Here is a 15,987-nt window from a genome sequence, read left to right as displayed (position 1 = left end):
CCTGCCTCTGGCTCCAGCGTTTCCTGCAGGATCTGGATTCCGGGCTCCCCAGGAGCCCCCTTCCTTTTATTCTAACCCCCAAACCCCTATCTGAGACCTGTGAACATGGCATTTAAAGTTTTTAATGGTTGGGAGGAAAAGGCATAGGCTGTTCTCCAGGCCCGCGTGCAGCAGAAGGTAACGCTCCAAACCCAGACTCTTGTGGCAGCCCTGAGGCCAGCAGAGCAACAGGGGCAAGGCACAGGAGGTGCCCGACTCAAATCCAGGCCGCAAAGAGGAACCCCATCACTGGTCCTGGCAGGGCCCCTGCCCACGACTGCCCACTGAGCCCTGCCCTAACTGCAAGCACCCCGGTCACTGGCGGAGCGATTGCCCCCTTGGGCAACAGGCTCATCCTCAGCACCTCTACATGGAGGACAAGCCACCCAAATGGGAGGCCAGGCCAGCCAGGCAGGCCCACCACTCGAACTTCTAGGCCTTGTGGACAACTGACACGGCCTAGACTCGGAGACCCCCCCATCATCCTCACCAAACCCAGGGTAATGTTGCAAATAGCGGGTAAGTCCATCTCATTTCTTGTGGACACAGGAGCTGCCTTCTCTGTTTTGCCATCACACTCTGGACCTCTAGTGCCCTCACGGGTCTCGGTTATGGGAGTGAATGGGACTCCTTCTTTCCCCTTCACACACCACCTCTGACATGCAGTTTGGATGGAATCCCCTTTTCGCACTGCTTCTTAGTTATGCCATCATACCCTGTACCCCTCCGACGTTGGAACACTCTTCAAAGTCTTGAAGCCACTATCCAGCTGACAACATCTTCCTCACTACCAAGGGCTCCCCTATAATCAATACTACCCTCATTCCTAACCATGTCTCTCACCTCAAGCTTGCCCCCATGCAGGACCACTGGCAGTCAGAACCACAGGGCCCTACCCATCTCTGGCTCATCAAAAGGTTGGGCCCTGCAGATCCCCCTGTTGCTCCTATCCCTCCCACCAGGAACCTGCCGCCAAAGTGAGCTGAAGCAGAGAACAATGCTGTTCAATGAGACTGGCCTGATGGAAGAAAACATCAATCTCCTCAACCGTCTGCGAGAGAAACTGAGCAAGAATCTCTCCTCCCACAACCCACTTAACTCCTAGTGACAGCCACCCCTTCTCACCTGGGCTGCCTCTATCCTAAATCTTCTTCTAATTATCAGCAGATAACTCATATTTGCTCCTCTTTTTTTAAAAATTCTTATAGGACCACATCCACGAAGTTTCTCGAGTCACGGTCAAACAGGTGTGCCTCCCAACTCCCCTCAAAACCACCACCTTATGACCTCCCCTCCCCACGACGCCCCTAACCTACAGGAAGTAGCCAGATGAATAAGTGGCGCCCCTATTTGACACAAAAGGTTGTAATGTAAGGTGGTCAGCAATGGGGGAAGGTCACATGAGGAACTCAGACCCGGGAACTTTGGCTGGAGCCGCCCACAACCATGCGCTCCAAAAGAAATTTCCCAGGAGTCCTTGGGAAAAGAGCCAGTGAAATCTCCACCAGCCAGTGAGATTTCACGACGTCATATTAGCTCGACCACCCTACAGACCCTTTAAATATCCACCATGCGGATTATTACCCCATTCAACTTCCCTGGCCTCTGTCCCGGGACCAGGGAACATTGTCCGGGAAGCACTCTGTACTCAATAAAGCTTTTGCTTATCCACACTTCGTAGCTATGCCCCTTCCTTCTTCTTTGGCACGGAAAAATACCTTACATGGATGATGTGGTTTGGAAGGGGGTTGGGAGAGTTTCCCTAAATTAGCCAGAAGGAATCAGCTATATAGCATAATCTACAGTGCAGATATTGATGGAGAGAAGTTTCCAGAAGAGAAAATAATCCCAGAAGTTTGGGTTGATGGTTGGCCCATCCTTACACAGGACTTGTAACAGACTTCAAGAGACTTGTCCAACAGATTTTTAGAAATTACAATTCAAATGGCCAAAATATACAATTCTGAGGTAGCTTCTATCATCTGTAGCAAAAGTAGCAGAAGCCCCTAGAGTCTCCAGTAGAAATCAAGCAGGAAACCACTGGGATGGAAATCTCCCTGGTGAATAGAAAGTGATGCTGAAACTCTGCGCTTATGTTGAGCTGGGTGACGACAGAGGGTTTCAGTTCCCATGGATTGGCAGTCAGCTACTTTCAAATCAGGAATTGAATGTTTCCAATGTTTATACCTGGAAGCAAAACAAAACAAAGAAATACCTATAGACATTCTGAGTTTACTTCTGATATATAAAGAGATAACAAACAAACAAAAAAACAAGACCATTAAATATATGCCAAAGAGTTCAAAGGTGGGAGGAAGCTAAGAAAAGTTATTCTTAAATGTGAATTAACATATTGGAAGCTGACTCGCTTTCATACTTAAACTGTTAGAATTAGCACCATCTTGCCTGACCATGGTTGCACAGTGGAAAGAGAGTTGACTCAGAGTGCCAAGGTCGCTGGTTCAATCTCAGGGTCCCCAGATCCATCTTGGGGTTGCCAGCTTGAGCTCGAGGTCCCCGAATTGAGCCCAGAGACGCTGGCTCAATCCTGAGATCACTGGCTTGAGCACAAGGTTGCCAGTACGATCCCCAGTCAAGACATGTGTGAAAAGCAATCAACGAATGCACAACTATGTGGAACAAGTTGATGCTTCTCTCTCTCCCTTTCTCCCTCTCTCCTTTCCTGTATACAAAAAGAAAGTTAGAATTAGTACCATCTTGTTCCAAAAATTCTAATTCATATTAAATCAACTCAATATAAAAATTCTAATATATGCTCACTCTTTATTTCCTTGATGAAGAATAAATACTTCTGTTCTTAGAATAGAATGGAATGGGGGAGGAGAAAAATAAAAACTCTTTATTGAATTTCCCTGAAAAGGGGCCAAGGAATAAATTAGCTTCAAGTTGAAGGCTTTAAGTAACTCTTTTGAAAGGTCCGGACCAAAACTTCATTGCATGGGTGTCTTTTATTTTGACACTGTCAACTGGTAAAAAGAAATGTTATTTTCAGTCAGTATTGAGGTATAATTTACATGTGATAAGATGCACCCATTTGAAATCTACAGTTTGATGAATTTTGACAAATGTAGTCACTTGGGTAACCATGACCACAATCAAGAGATGGAATGTTTCCTTCCATCTATCCTAGAAATTCCCTCCTACCTCTCTGTATTTAATTCCCGACCCCTGTCTAAAGCAAATACTGATCTGTTTCTGTCACATTACATTAGTGTTGCCTGTTCTAATATTTCATATAACTGGAATCTCACAGTATGTATTTTTTGTTCCCAGTTTCTTTTGCTCAACATAATGTTTTGGGATTTATCCATGTTGTTGCATGTTTCGGTAGTTTGATTCTTTTGGTTGTTGACTAATATTTCATACTGTGACTATACCAAAATTAATTTTATTCATGTACCTGTTGATAGTCTATACTTTTGTTCTATAATATATAAAGGTATTATAAATATTTGTGTGTGTTTGTGAAAATACATTTTCATTTATCTTGGATTAATACCTAGAGGTGTAATTGCTGGATCTTAAGATGTGTGTTTCTTTTTATAAGAAACAAACTGGTTTTCTAGAGTAGACCATTTTAGACTTCCATCTTCAACATGAGAGTTCCATAAGCTCCTCATCTTTATCAGCACCTGGTATTGACCATTGTTTTAATGTCAGATATTTTGTTTTGCTTTGTTTTACTCCCACATAATGCAAATGGAAGATGTGCACTTTTATGTAACTCATTCTGTAGTGCTCTTTGGTTTTTTTAAAAATATATAATTAAATCTCAAATTTATGAAAAGAGTCAAGAGAGGTTGGACATCCCATCAGGGGACAAGTACAAAGCGTTATGTACATTGATAATTTCAGTCAGCAGAGTGGAAGGCAAAGGATTTCATCTGGGGCTTCTCAGGATAATCAAAATGCATGTTTGCTCTTGAATTTGAAGATCTGTATCTTAACTGAAAATAAGAGAGCAAGTTTGCCTTAGAAGAGTGTCTAGGAGGTAGAAACTGCTGGCTCTGGGGTGAAAGGTTTTGGCTTTTCTGAGAAGAAACCAACTACAGGAAGGCTACCCTCAATCTAGGTCAGAATTTTATCAGCCAGCACAGCAGGCCAAGGAGAATGCAAAGGGAGTGGTGGGGACTGTGGCGAAGCAGAGAGGAGCAACCTCTATGCAGCTTCACCAGGGGGCAGTGCAGACTCAGGCGAGTGTTGAGAGAAATTCCAAATCTAAAACAGTAAGTGCAATTTCTCCAGTTTTAAATGTTGGCAGATAATTCTAGATGTCTCAGACATTGGATAGAGCCAAGCCTGCAGACCTAAGGTTTGCAACCTTTGCCCTAAACAGACTCGGTTCTGCAAAAAGTCACTGCAAAATAGTCACAGGACATCATTTCCCTTCCCTGAGGGCACCTGAAATCCCCTTCCAGACCCTGACAGGGCCAGTCCTGCCTTGTTTTGCAACCCATTCCCCCTCCTGACAAACAAAAATCACATATACGCTCCCACACATTCATGTCTCTGAGTTTGAGAATTATTGTATCTTCTGGGTGTTGCCAAAGCCAAGACTTGTTGAGCTTTGCTTTCTAAGGTCTGTCTGATAAAAACGTTGGTCTTTGTGCTTGTTTTCCAAACATGAAATGATTTTTTCATTTCTTTTTTTAGCAAGAATGTTTTGCACTTAGATTTTATTTATTTTTTATTTTTTTATTTTATTTTTAAAGTGAATTTATTGGAGCGGCACTGGTTAATATAATCATACAAATGAAACAAATCATTTTTATATGTGCACGCATCTCAGATGGCTTTACCCTTGGCCTTGTATGTGAGGCATGCTCCGTGCCCTCACATGTGGGGTGTCGGCAGCAACTCCAACCAAATCGAAGCATCCTGGCTGACATGCCAGCATCCAAAACAGCCCTCTCACTGGTTCCCAGCGCTCATTCCCTGGGGCGCCCAAGACAAAGTACTCAGATTGGTCTGCGGCTGAAGCCACAGAAACTTACTTGATCACTCTGAAGCTGTCTGTGAATAGGCAAATTTATATATCTATTTCCAATCAATGTGTTTTTTATTTCCTTTGTCCTGCCTTATTCCACTTGTTAGGACTTCCAGTTCCATGTTAAATATAAGCGGTAAGAGTGGTCATCCTTGCCTTATTATCAATCTTAGAAACCTTTCTTCTGAAATAGCCTGATATATTAGCAATGAAGAATAAACCAGAGAAAAGTCTTTTCAGAAAGAAATTTCAAGGGGGGGGAAACAATCATCCCAAAATGTAGGGTTTGTTGCTACAAAATTCCTGCCCAGCACAGCAGTAGTTTTGTGGCTGGTGTCCAGAATGGAATTAACCAATGGAATATGACTTATTCTCCTTGATTCTGGGGAAATTGACATCTAGGATTCTTAGGAATTATCATTCCAAACTGCCAAATTTATAAGTCTGAATTGCTTTTATTATCTTAGCCAACATGACATGGGTACCTGAGTGTCTCCAGCACAGAAATTAGAAGGCTTGTTGGTTAAAAGTGGGGCTGAAATCTTCTATTCTGATGGTAGAGGAAGAAACACCTGGGGTGTTAGCAACAGAGATGACAGGAGGTTTGAAAATGCCCGCCAGCACCCAGTGACTGGCAGACAGCAATATTTAAATCAGAAATTGAATAATTTCCAAGTTTTATTACATGGCAGCTGGAGAGCAAACTTGAGGAAAACATGAAGGTTTTTTTTTATATAAAGAACTGCAAGATCTTCACTGATTGAAATGTTTTCATCAAAGATGCACGATATTCACTTTTTGCAGATGATATGATCCTATACATCGAAAACCCCAAAGAATCCACAAAAAGACTACTAGAAACAATAAGCCAATACAGTAAAGTCGCAGGATACAAAATTAACATACAGAAGTCAATAGCCTTTCTATATGCCAACAATGAAACAACTGAGAAGGAACTCAAAAGAATAATCCCCTTCACGATTGCAACAAAAAAAATAAAATACTTAGGAATAAACATAACAAAGAATGTAAAGGACTTATATAATGAAAACTATAAACTATTGTTAAGGGAAATCGAAAAAGATATAATGAGATGAAAGAATATACCTTGTTCTTGGCTAGGAAGAATAAATATAATCAAGATGGCTATATTACCCAAAGCAATATACAAATTTAATGCAATTCCCATCAAACTTCCAATGACGTTTTTTAAAGAAATAGAGCAAAAAATCATCAGATTTATATGGAACTATAAAAAACCCTGAATAGCCAAAGCAATCCTAAAGAAAAAGAATGAAGCTGGGGGCATTACAATACCTGACTTCAAACTATATTATAGGGCCACAACAATCAAAACAGCATGGTATTGGCAGAAAAATAGACACTCAGACCAATGGAACAGAATAGAAAGTCCAGAAATAAAACCACATATATATAGTCAAATAATTTTTGATAAAGGGGCCAACAACACACAATGGAGAAAAGAAAGCTTCTTCAATAAATGGTGCTGGGAAAACTGGAAAGCCACATGCAAAAGAATGAAACTGGACTACAGTCTCTCCCCCTGTACAAAAATTAACTCAAAATGGATCAAAGATCTAAACATAAGACCTGAAACAATTAAGTACATAGAAGAAGACATAGGTACTCAACTCATGGACCTGGGTTTTAAAGAGCATTTTATGAATTTGACTCCAATGGCAAGGGAAGTGAAGGCAAAAATTAATGAATGGGACTACATCAGACTAAGAAGTTTTTGCTCAGCAAGAGAAACTGATAACAAAATAAACAGAAAGCCAACTAAATGGGAAATGATATTTTCAAACAACAGCTCAGATAAGGGCCTAATATCCAAAATATATAAAGAACTCATAAAACTCAACAACAAACAAACAAACAATCCAATAAAAAAATGGGAAGAGGATATGAATAGACACTTCTCCCAGGAAGAAATACAAATGGCCAACAGATATATGAAAAGATGCTCATCTTCTTTAGCTATTAGAGAAATGCAAATCAAAACGGCAATGAGATACCACCTCACACCTGTTCAATGAGCTGTTATTAGCAAGACAGGTAATAGCAAATGTTGGAGAGGCTGTGGAGAAAAAGGAACCCTCATACACTGTTGGTGGGAATGTAAAGTAGTACAACCATTATGGAAGAAAGTATGGTGGTTCCTCAAAAAACTGAAAATAGAACTACCTTATGACCCAGCAATCCCTCTACTGGGTATATATCCCAAAAACTCAGAAACATTGATACGTAAAGTCACATGCAGCCCCATGTTTATTGCAGCATTGTTCACAGTGGCCAGGACATGGAAACAACCAAAAAGCCCATCAATAGATGACTGGATAAAGAAGATGTGGCACATATACACTATGGAATACTACTCAGCCATAAGAAATGATGACATCGGAACATTTACAGCAAAATGGTGGGATCTTGATAACATGATATGAAGCGAAATAAGTAAATCAGAAAAAACCAGGAACTGTATTATTCCATACGTAGGTGGGACATAATAGTGAAACTAAGAGACATTGATAAGAGTGTGGTGGTTACGGGGGGGAGGGGGGAATGGGAGAGGGAAAGGGGGTGTGGAGGGGCACAAAGAAAACAAGATAGAAGGTGACAGAGGACAATCTGACTTTGGGTGGTGGGTATGCAACATAATTGAACGACAAGATAACCTGGACTTGTTATCTTTGAATATATGTATCCTGATTTATTGATGTCACCCCATTAAAAAAATAAAATTATTAAAAAAAAAAAAAGATGCACGATATTTTGGTAGTTTACCAAAATATTATAATTTCATTAGATATAGATACAATATAGACAGCTAGAGATGGTATAGATATATTTAAGAACATAATCTAACATTGATTTATTTAGTAACCCATGAACTCATTTAGAATGAAAAAAATAATCTTTGAAAGCCAATAAAGTAAGTATGATCCAATCAGTCACAAATATTATATTTCAGTACATAATATTTCTGGGTACAAGTATGTAATATTTCAAAGTCAGGGATTTTCCCAAAAATTGCCACTTAATAAGTTTTAAAATAAAAGAGAGTAAAAGGAAAGGAAAAGAAAGATTTATTGGATAATGCTCAGACCATTCAGGGCTGAGAACATTACCATATCATTCTCTAGGAACTTCTAGGTTGAGGATAGGATGAAAAGAGTATAGGCAGCTTGTAAAGCTAGTGCCTTCAAGTATATCACACAAGAAGGCCTGAGGAGTGTGACAGCTCAGCAGCAAACTATGGCCCTAGATCATATTTACAAAGTTTTTCAATAGCATCCTTGTACAAACATTTCACATTTGTCATCATAATATCTGTGGAATTTTTAGGACAAGAATGTGCTTATTTTTTAAAAGCTTTAGAGTGATGTTACCAAATTGACATCCATAATATTTTTATCAATATTATACTTCAAGTCTGCTGTATGAATGTTTGATTTTGCTTACAAAAAAAGAAATCTCTATTGCATTCTATTTTTCTTTTTTTAAGTTTCAAAGGGCATTGGTGCTTTGTTTGGTGGAGGAATTGTGAATGCTCTGAAACTGCCCATGAAATGATTACCTGTTCAGCCTGTGTATAAAACTTTCACATAAAATAAATTATAGCTGTCTTTTTAACTTACTCCTCTTCATAAATAAGCAGAGATCTAGAGTTTTGTTTGTTTGTTTTTAAGCATTAAATAGATTCCAGTGGTTTCAAATACAAAAAGAAATAATAATCATAAAACAAACAAATCTTTGAGTATGTATTATGTAGGTTGGAAACATACTGATTTAAAACTTAAAGTGTAAGAATTTGTATTGTCTTTATTTAAAAATTCTAATTTATTCTAAATTAGTTTAAAGAATCTAATGTAACCTAGCTTACTCTTTATTTTCTTGCTGAAAAAAAAAAAGTAAACTGAAAATAAAGGAATGGGTAGAAAGGAAGAAGGAAGGAAGGGAGGAAGGAAGGGAGGGAGGAAGGAAGGAAGGAAGAAAGGGAGGGAGGGAGAAAGGGAGGGAGGGAGAGAGGGAGGGAAGGAGGGAGGGAAGAAGGAAGGAAGGAATGGAAAGAGGGAGGGAGGGAGGGAAAGAGGGAAGGGAAAGAAAAGGAAGGGAAGGAAGAATGGATGGGAGGGGGAGAGGAGGAAGTTGGAGAGGCAGGGGGAAGTTGAGGGAGGGAGGGAGGGAGAGAATAAAGAAAGCAAATAAGGAAAAAAGAAAAGGAGGAAAGGGAGGAGGGAGCTATCAAGAGAAACAAAGAGGTCTCATTTTGTCTATTCTCTGTCTGACCCACAGAACCATAAGAAATACCATGCTGTTACTAATGAATGCTCTAAGATTTGGGGCAGTTTGTTATTTGGAAGAGCGGCAGAACTGGAAAATGAGCTCACATATTTTAACCCAAGGGCTTATGCTCTTAAATTCTCCAATTAGACTGCTTCAAGATCCTGTGAATTTTGTTTTGAAAAGAAAAGCAGAATGTGCTGGAAATTGGGCCCAGGAACTGACTGTGAGAATAACACAGGCTTGATTCACAACCTCAGTAAGCCTCCTATGTCAAAGTTGGGCTCCAGTAAGAAGGGAGTGGGGTGGAGACATCTGAGTGGATGGACTTGAGAACATGCTGATTTTCAACTTAAAGTGTTAGAATTTATACTGTCTTTATTTGGAATAGATTATGCTAAATCACTCTTTGTTCAAAAAAACTAATGTAGCCTCACTCACCTTTTATTATCTTGCTAAAGAATAAACTGAAAAATAAAGAAAGGAGGAAATATAGCGGTACCTCTGAACCCTCTGAACCTGCAGAATTGATCTATTTACTTTCATTAAAATCCCATCTTTGTCTAGATTAGAATCTTTCCCTGCCCTGTCCTGATTTCCTCACTCTCCTGCAGGCTCCCCTTGTGAGCACTCACTGAATAAACCACTTGCACAGGAACCCTTCTCAGGCTTGGCTTCTACAGAAACTAATGCTCACGGATCCAGGAATGAAGGTGTCAAAGAAGGTGATAAGAGTCCCCCCACCTACCCATGTCACCACTTCTAGTGACCCACTTGGAGAATGCATGCTTCCTGTCCTTTAAGTTTAGGCTTTCCTGGGCTAGAAGTTCTGGTTCCCAGGTGGAAGACTTTTACTAGGGGTCACAGTAAGTGTTCCACTAAACCTACATTTACAGCTGATGATCTTTTTTCTTTTTTAATATTTTTTTTCTTGATTTTACAGAGAGGAAGGGGAGGGACGAGAAGTATCAACTCATAGTTGCTTCACTTTAGTTATTTACTACTTGCTTGTAGTATGTGTCTTGACCAGGCAAACCCAAGGTTTCAAACCAGCAACCTCAGAATTCTAGGTTAACGCTCTATCCACTGCACCATCACAGGTCAGGTAGCTGCTGATCTTTTCAAGCTCATTGTGCCCACAGACCATTAGTCAGAGGAAAGAGTTACTATACCAGCAAGAGAAATTCACATGGATTATCCCATAAGAAGATAAAGTTGCTGCTACATAACAAGGGCAGAGAGGAGTATGCATGGTACTCCAAGAATTCACTGGGGCTCCTCCTGGTACCTCGCTGTCCAGGGAAAACAATAAATGGTAATTTGCATGAACCACCACCTAACAAGGGCTTGGTAACCAAAGTCTCACCGTTTTCAGAGATGAAGCTCTGTGTTACCTCACTGGACAAGCAACCTAGACAGCCAGAAGTGCTGACTAGTAAGAGGGAAATCTAGAATTGGTAGAGGGGAAAAGGGAAATAATGAATACTCATTGTATTATCAGACTCAATTGTAGCAGCAGGGTCTGTAACTTATCTCAGACCTAACTACTCAAGTTTTCATTTTTGACATTGTGACTGGTCACCACCTTGAAGAACCACAGGAGGGATGGAGGGAATTAACGTGGAGCACAGGTAGGTCTCAGTAGTGGAAAGGGTAGACTATAGCATATGCCACTGGTGCCCTGCCCATTTCCCTTAGGTCTTACCATTCAGGGTACTCCAGCCAACTTCCAACTGCCAAAATCCACATCTCTATGCCAAAGCCTTTTTCCAAATTTGTGGCTGAGCATTCTGCCTGGGCACAGCACACTGGAAGTGTCTCAACCAATCACTCATCAGAGTTGATATCAAAACACCCCATCACCACTCAGCAGTGACTACTTGGAGCGTAGCACTATTTCAGAGAATTCTCTAGTCCCAGTTGCCCTCAGCACTGACTTGCTGGATAAGGCAGCTTATTGGCCACTTTTTTTTCTCCTCACTATCCTCCTGCACCTCCAAAATAATCTGCTTGCACATGGATCCTCACCTCGGGGTCTTTAGAGAGCAACTTGGAACCAGGCATTTAAACAGTTTCTATTGATCATATAAGAATAAATAGACAGGCAGACAGATAGACAGACAGATAAAAGATAGGAAGATAGGTAGGTAGGTAGGTAGGTAGATAGGTAGATAGATAGATTGAGAGAGAGAGAGAGAGAGAATCATGGATGGATGGATGGATGGATGGATGGATGGATGGATGGATGGATGGATGGATGGATAGATAGTTAATACATAAAATCAAGAAAAGACTGGAAAGGAGAAAGATCACAGACACTTTTATCTGGAAAGTTTGTATGGATTATATTTATATTTTCTTATTGAATGTTTAAAAATTACAAATTGCTTTGCATTTCTTTCAAGTCTTTTAATTGTGGAAAATTTCAAACCTATGCAAAAGTAGACAGAATAGTATCAGAGATTCCCATGTACCCATTTCCCAGCCTCCAACAATTATTGACTTATAGTCATCTTGTTACATTTATCATTTCACCTGCTTACCTGACTCTATATTGTTGTGAATTAAATTTGAAATATCATACCACTTTATCTGAAAATATTTTAGTGTATATGTCTAAAAGATAAGGGCTTTTAAATAACTATTATCACATGTAAAGTAATTAATAATTTCTTAACATAAAATATCCAATCAGTGTTTAATTTTTTATTTATCTCATAAATGATTTGTTGTTTAAATTGAGATCCAAATAATGTCTCTACATTGTGACTGGTTGATATTTCTTTTGGAAAAGGCTTTGGCATAGAGATGTGGATTCTGGCATTGGAAGTTAGCTGGACTACCCTGAATGGCAAGTCTCTTCATCTATAGGTTACCTACTTCATCTCCCTCTTTTCTTTCTTTTTTTTTTTTGTATTTTTCTGAAGTGAGAAGCAGTGAGGCAGAGAGACAGACTCCCGCAGCAGGTGCCCGCCTAGGATCCACCCAGCAAGCCCACTAGGGGGCGATGCTCTGCCCATCTGGGGCATTGCTCCATTGCAACCAGAGCTATTCTAGCACCTGAGGCAGAGGCGGTGGAGCCATCCTCAGTGCCCCGGGCTAACTTTGCTCCAATGGAGCCTTGGCTGCGGGAGGGGAAGAGAGAGACAGAGAGGAAGGAGAGGGGGAGGGATGGAGAAGCAGATGGGTGCTTTTCCTGTGTGCCCGGGCCAGGAATTGAACCCAGGACTTCCACACACCAGGTCGACGCTCTACCACTGTGCCAACTGGCCAGGGCTCTCCCTCTTTTTCTTGCAATGCATTTGTTGAATAATTACATGATATATTTTAATTCAACAAAACATGGATAATCTAATGCAAATTACATTTTTGCTTCCTATGAGTTATACAATTTATACCCCAGGTTTAAGCCAGTGCTTTGACATGATTTCTTCTTTTCTGCAGACTAATGTTGGAAACTTTTATTTATAATGTGGGAGGCATTCTCAAAATGTAAAAAGCTTGAAGGCTGTAGAAACAGACATATGTATATGAAAGTAAAATCAGGGGCTCTCAGAAGTTGGAGAAGTAAAGAGAATGAGAAAGCCAGAAATAAATGCCAACTTAGTTTCTAAATCTGGAAATTGATCTTGTCACTTCACTTAAAATGTTTCTATGATTTTTCATTACAATGAGGATAAATTCCAAATTCTTACTCTGGCCCCATGTGATCTGGACCTCACTTTGCATCTCACCTTATGAACTCTCCTCTCCCAAATCTTTCACCATAGTAGGGTTTTTGCACGTGCTTTCTCTGCCTGGGTAGTACTGTTCCTCACTCGAAATGTGTTTGCTCAAAATGGAGGACTAAACAGATGCAGGCCACTTTCCACATTTAAAAATGTGTAGCCAAAGCTAAAAACAAGAGACAAAATGTCCCAGTGGCCAGCAGGGGAACTTAGCTACACTAACATGCAGGAATGAAAACTGTGTGGCCTGGGAACATAAATGGTACAACCACTTTGGAAGACAGTTTGGCAGTTTCTTAGAAAAATTAAACATACTTTTATCATATGATCCAGCAATTGTACTCCTTGGTATTTACCCAAAGGAGTTGAAAACATATGTCCACATAAAAGTCTGCACATGGATGTTTATAGCAGCTTTATTCATAATTGCCAAAACTTGGAAGCAAGCAAGATGTCCTTCAGTAGGTAAATGGATAAATAACTGTGGTCCATTCAGACAATGGAATAAATGAGCTATCAAGCTATGAAAAGACATGGAAGAAACTTACATGCATATTACTAAGTGAAAGAAGCCAATATGAGAAGACTGCATACTACCTGGGTTCAACTATATGACATTCTGGAAAAGATAAAACTATTATGGGGACAGTAAATAGATCAGTTGTTTCCAGGGATTGGGAGTCAGGGGGTGTTGGGGAAGAGGGAAGAAGAGATGGAACACAGAACTTTAGGGCAGTGAAAATACTCTGTATGAACTGCGATCATTGCATTATACATTTGTCCAAATACATAGGATATATAAAACCAAGAGTGAACATTATAAGGTGACGGGTGGACTTTGGGTGATTACGACGTGTCAGTGTAGGTTCCTCAACTGTAACAAATGTATTACCCTGGTGTAGAATGTTAATAGTTGGGGAGGCTGTGTATGTGTGGGGGTAAAAGGTATATGGAAATCTCTGTACTTTACCCTCAGTTTTGCCATGAACCTAAAGCTGCTCTCAAAAAAGTCTTCAAAAAAAAAAAAAAGACTGTGTTTCATGTGTGAATCTAGACAAGATAAATCCTTTGAGAACTAGATTTTGAACTCATGTTTAGAAATGAAACCACACTTGACCATAGTTTATTCAAATACAGAATTCTGGATTGAAATTTGTTTTCACAAACCCAGAGATCAAGAGCTATTATTTCTTCCTGAGAGAAGTACTGAGGAATGGACTTAAAACAAAGGAAATATTGTGTCAAAAGAGAAGAATTAGTGAGGATAGAACTCAGCAAAAAAAGGTTTAAAAAAATCTAAATATGTATTGATTGTAATTGTGTAATTATTTAGAAAACTTAAATATTTATTATTATAAATAATCTAATTATCTGGTTTAAAAATAATATGAGAAAAAAATAACATTGAAGATGGGAAAGGAGAATTCTGAGGGAATTTAAATTGTGCTAAAAATCATTAAATTATCCAAGAGGAGACTAGAAATACAAATTTTTGTAAATATATATTTTTTTAAATAAAACATTAAGGGTACATGTTAAAATTTTTAGTAACCATCAAAGGAACTGAAGTAGTCAAGTTAAAAATAGGAAGTCTAAACTAACTTAACTCATCCAATAAGACAGAAAAAGAGAAATAAACAAAAAGCATATGGCATAGGCATAGGATAGACAGACACATGGAACAGCAGAGAGGGCAGAAATAGACCCATATCGATATGGTCAGTAATTCTTTTACAAGGGTATCAGCAATTCAATGGGGAAGATCAAGTCTTTTCAACAAAGGTTGCAGGAACAATTGAATATCCATGTGAAAAATAGTGAACTTTGATCCCTAATCTCACCAGTATGGGCTAAACAGGTCTATTCATTTTTCAAAACTCATTGAGCCATCTGCTTAACGTGTGTGTGTGTGTGTGTGTGTGTGTGTGTGTGTGTGTGTGTGTGTGTGTGTGTGTGTTATACTAAAATAATAGTCAGTTTTTTAATTTTTATTACAGATGATTATGTCTAATTCCTCCACAACGTTTGTTCTCAGCATAAATGTTACCTCCTCAGAGAGTTTCTCCATAACCACTCGGCCATCAGCAAATTCAGCATTCTGCACTGTACTGTCTTCATCCTGAAAGAGGTAAAATGTTATCCAGCCAAAATCCTTCCTTCTCTCCCACCCCGCTTTCCAGCCAGCCTCCATCCCCTTTGCTCACTGGCTCTTCCCCTATGTGTTTGCCCCATTCCCTCCCACCTCCAGCACCTTGCATCATCCATTATCTCCTTGCCTCCCATTCCAATCGCCTCATCTTCTTCCACTGCAAATCCTTGCCAGGCTGCCTCCTGCAAGATGTTGAGGATAGCAAGGTAAGAGGTAATGGCAACCACTCCCAGTTGTTTGAACTTTTGGACCCCAAACTTGCCCTGCCTTCTTGGTGTTCTGTCAGAATCCATGTGGTTTATTCAGTACCTGATGAATTGCTGCTTGGAATTCAAAATCATTTCTGGTGTTCCTAGAGCAGAAGGCCTTGCAGGAAGGTGGAATCAAAACTGGATTTCTACCCTTCCCTTCTCCAGTTGCTGCTTGCTTATCCTCTTTAGTCTCATGCTATCTCAGGTCTTGAAGGGTGCTTTAGAAAAAGGGCATGCCAGAAACTGTCCTTGGAGAACATAGAAACTCAACAAGACTGACATGCATGGTTGTACAGGTTGGGCATTTCACAATATATCCTTCTAAAGACCTTGAAATCCAGCCCTCAGTCCCCTTACCAAGCCAGTCATCCTTAGAACTGTGTCTGTCTAGCAAACAATAGTAAAATCTGTGAAAGTTACTATAGAGTCCAGCATCCACCCTGAAACAGCCTGGGGAAGACAGAAAGGGACCCTGGCTTTGGCTGGATTCGGATTTTCTGAAGCATT

General features: G+C 39.9%; 1 long non-coding RNA gene across 2 annotated transcripts; it reads right to left on the bottom strand.

Moving 5' to 3' along the window:
• Positions 1-1,992: 1,992 nt before the first annotated feature.
• LOC136380987 (uncharacterized) lies at positions 1,993-15,583 on the bottom strand. Of its 2 annotated transcripts, XR_010747002.1 has the most exons (4): positions 15,332-15,583; positions 15,128-15,199; positions 10,719-10,800; positions 1,993-2,226 (listed from the first exon to the last, which is right to left on the bottom strand). It is a non-coding gene; the product is annotated as an uncharacterized lncRNA (long non-coding RNA). The 2 variants fall into 2 exon arrangements; XR_010747001.1 differs by lacking the exon at positions 10,719-10,800.
• Positions 15,584-15,987: the final 404 nt, after the last annotated feature.

This window comes from Saccopteryx leptura, chromosome 9 (assembly GCF_036850995.1).
Source record: "Saccopteryx leptura isolate mSacLep1 chromosome 9, mSacLep1_pri_phased_curated, whole genome shotgun sequence".
Classification (NCBI taxonomy): Eukaryota; Metazoa; Chordata; class Mammalia; order Chiroptera; family Emballonuridae; genus Saccopteryx; species Saccopteryx leptura.
Note: the sequence above shows the minus strand (reverse complement) of the source record. Positions and strands in the feature narration are given on the sequence as shown.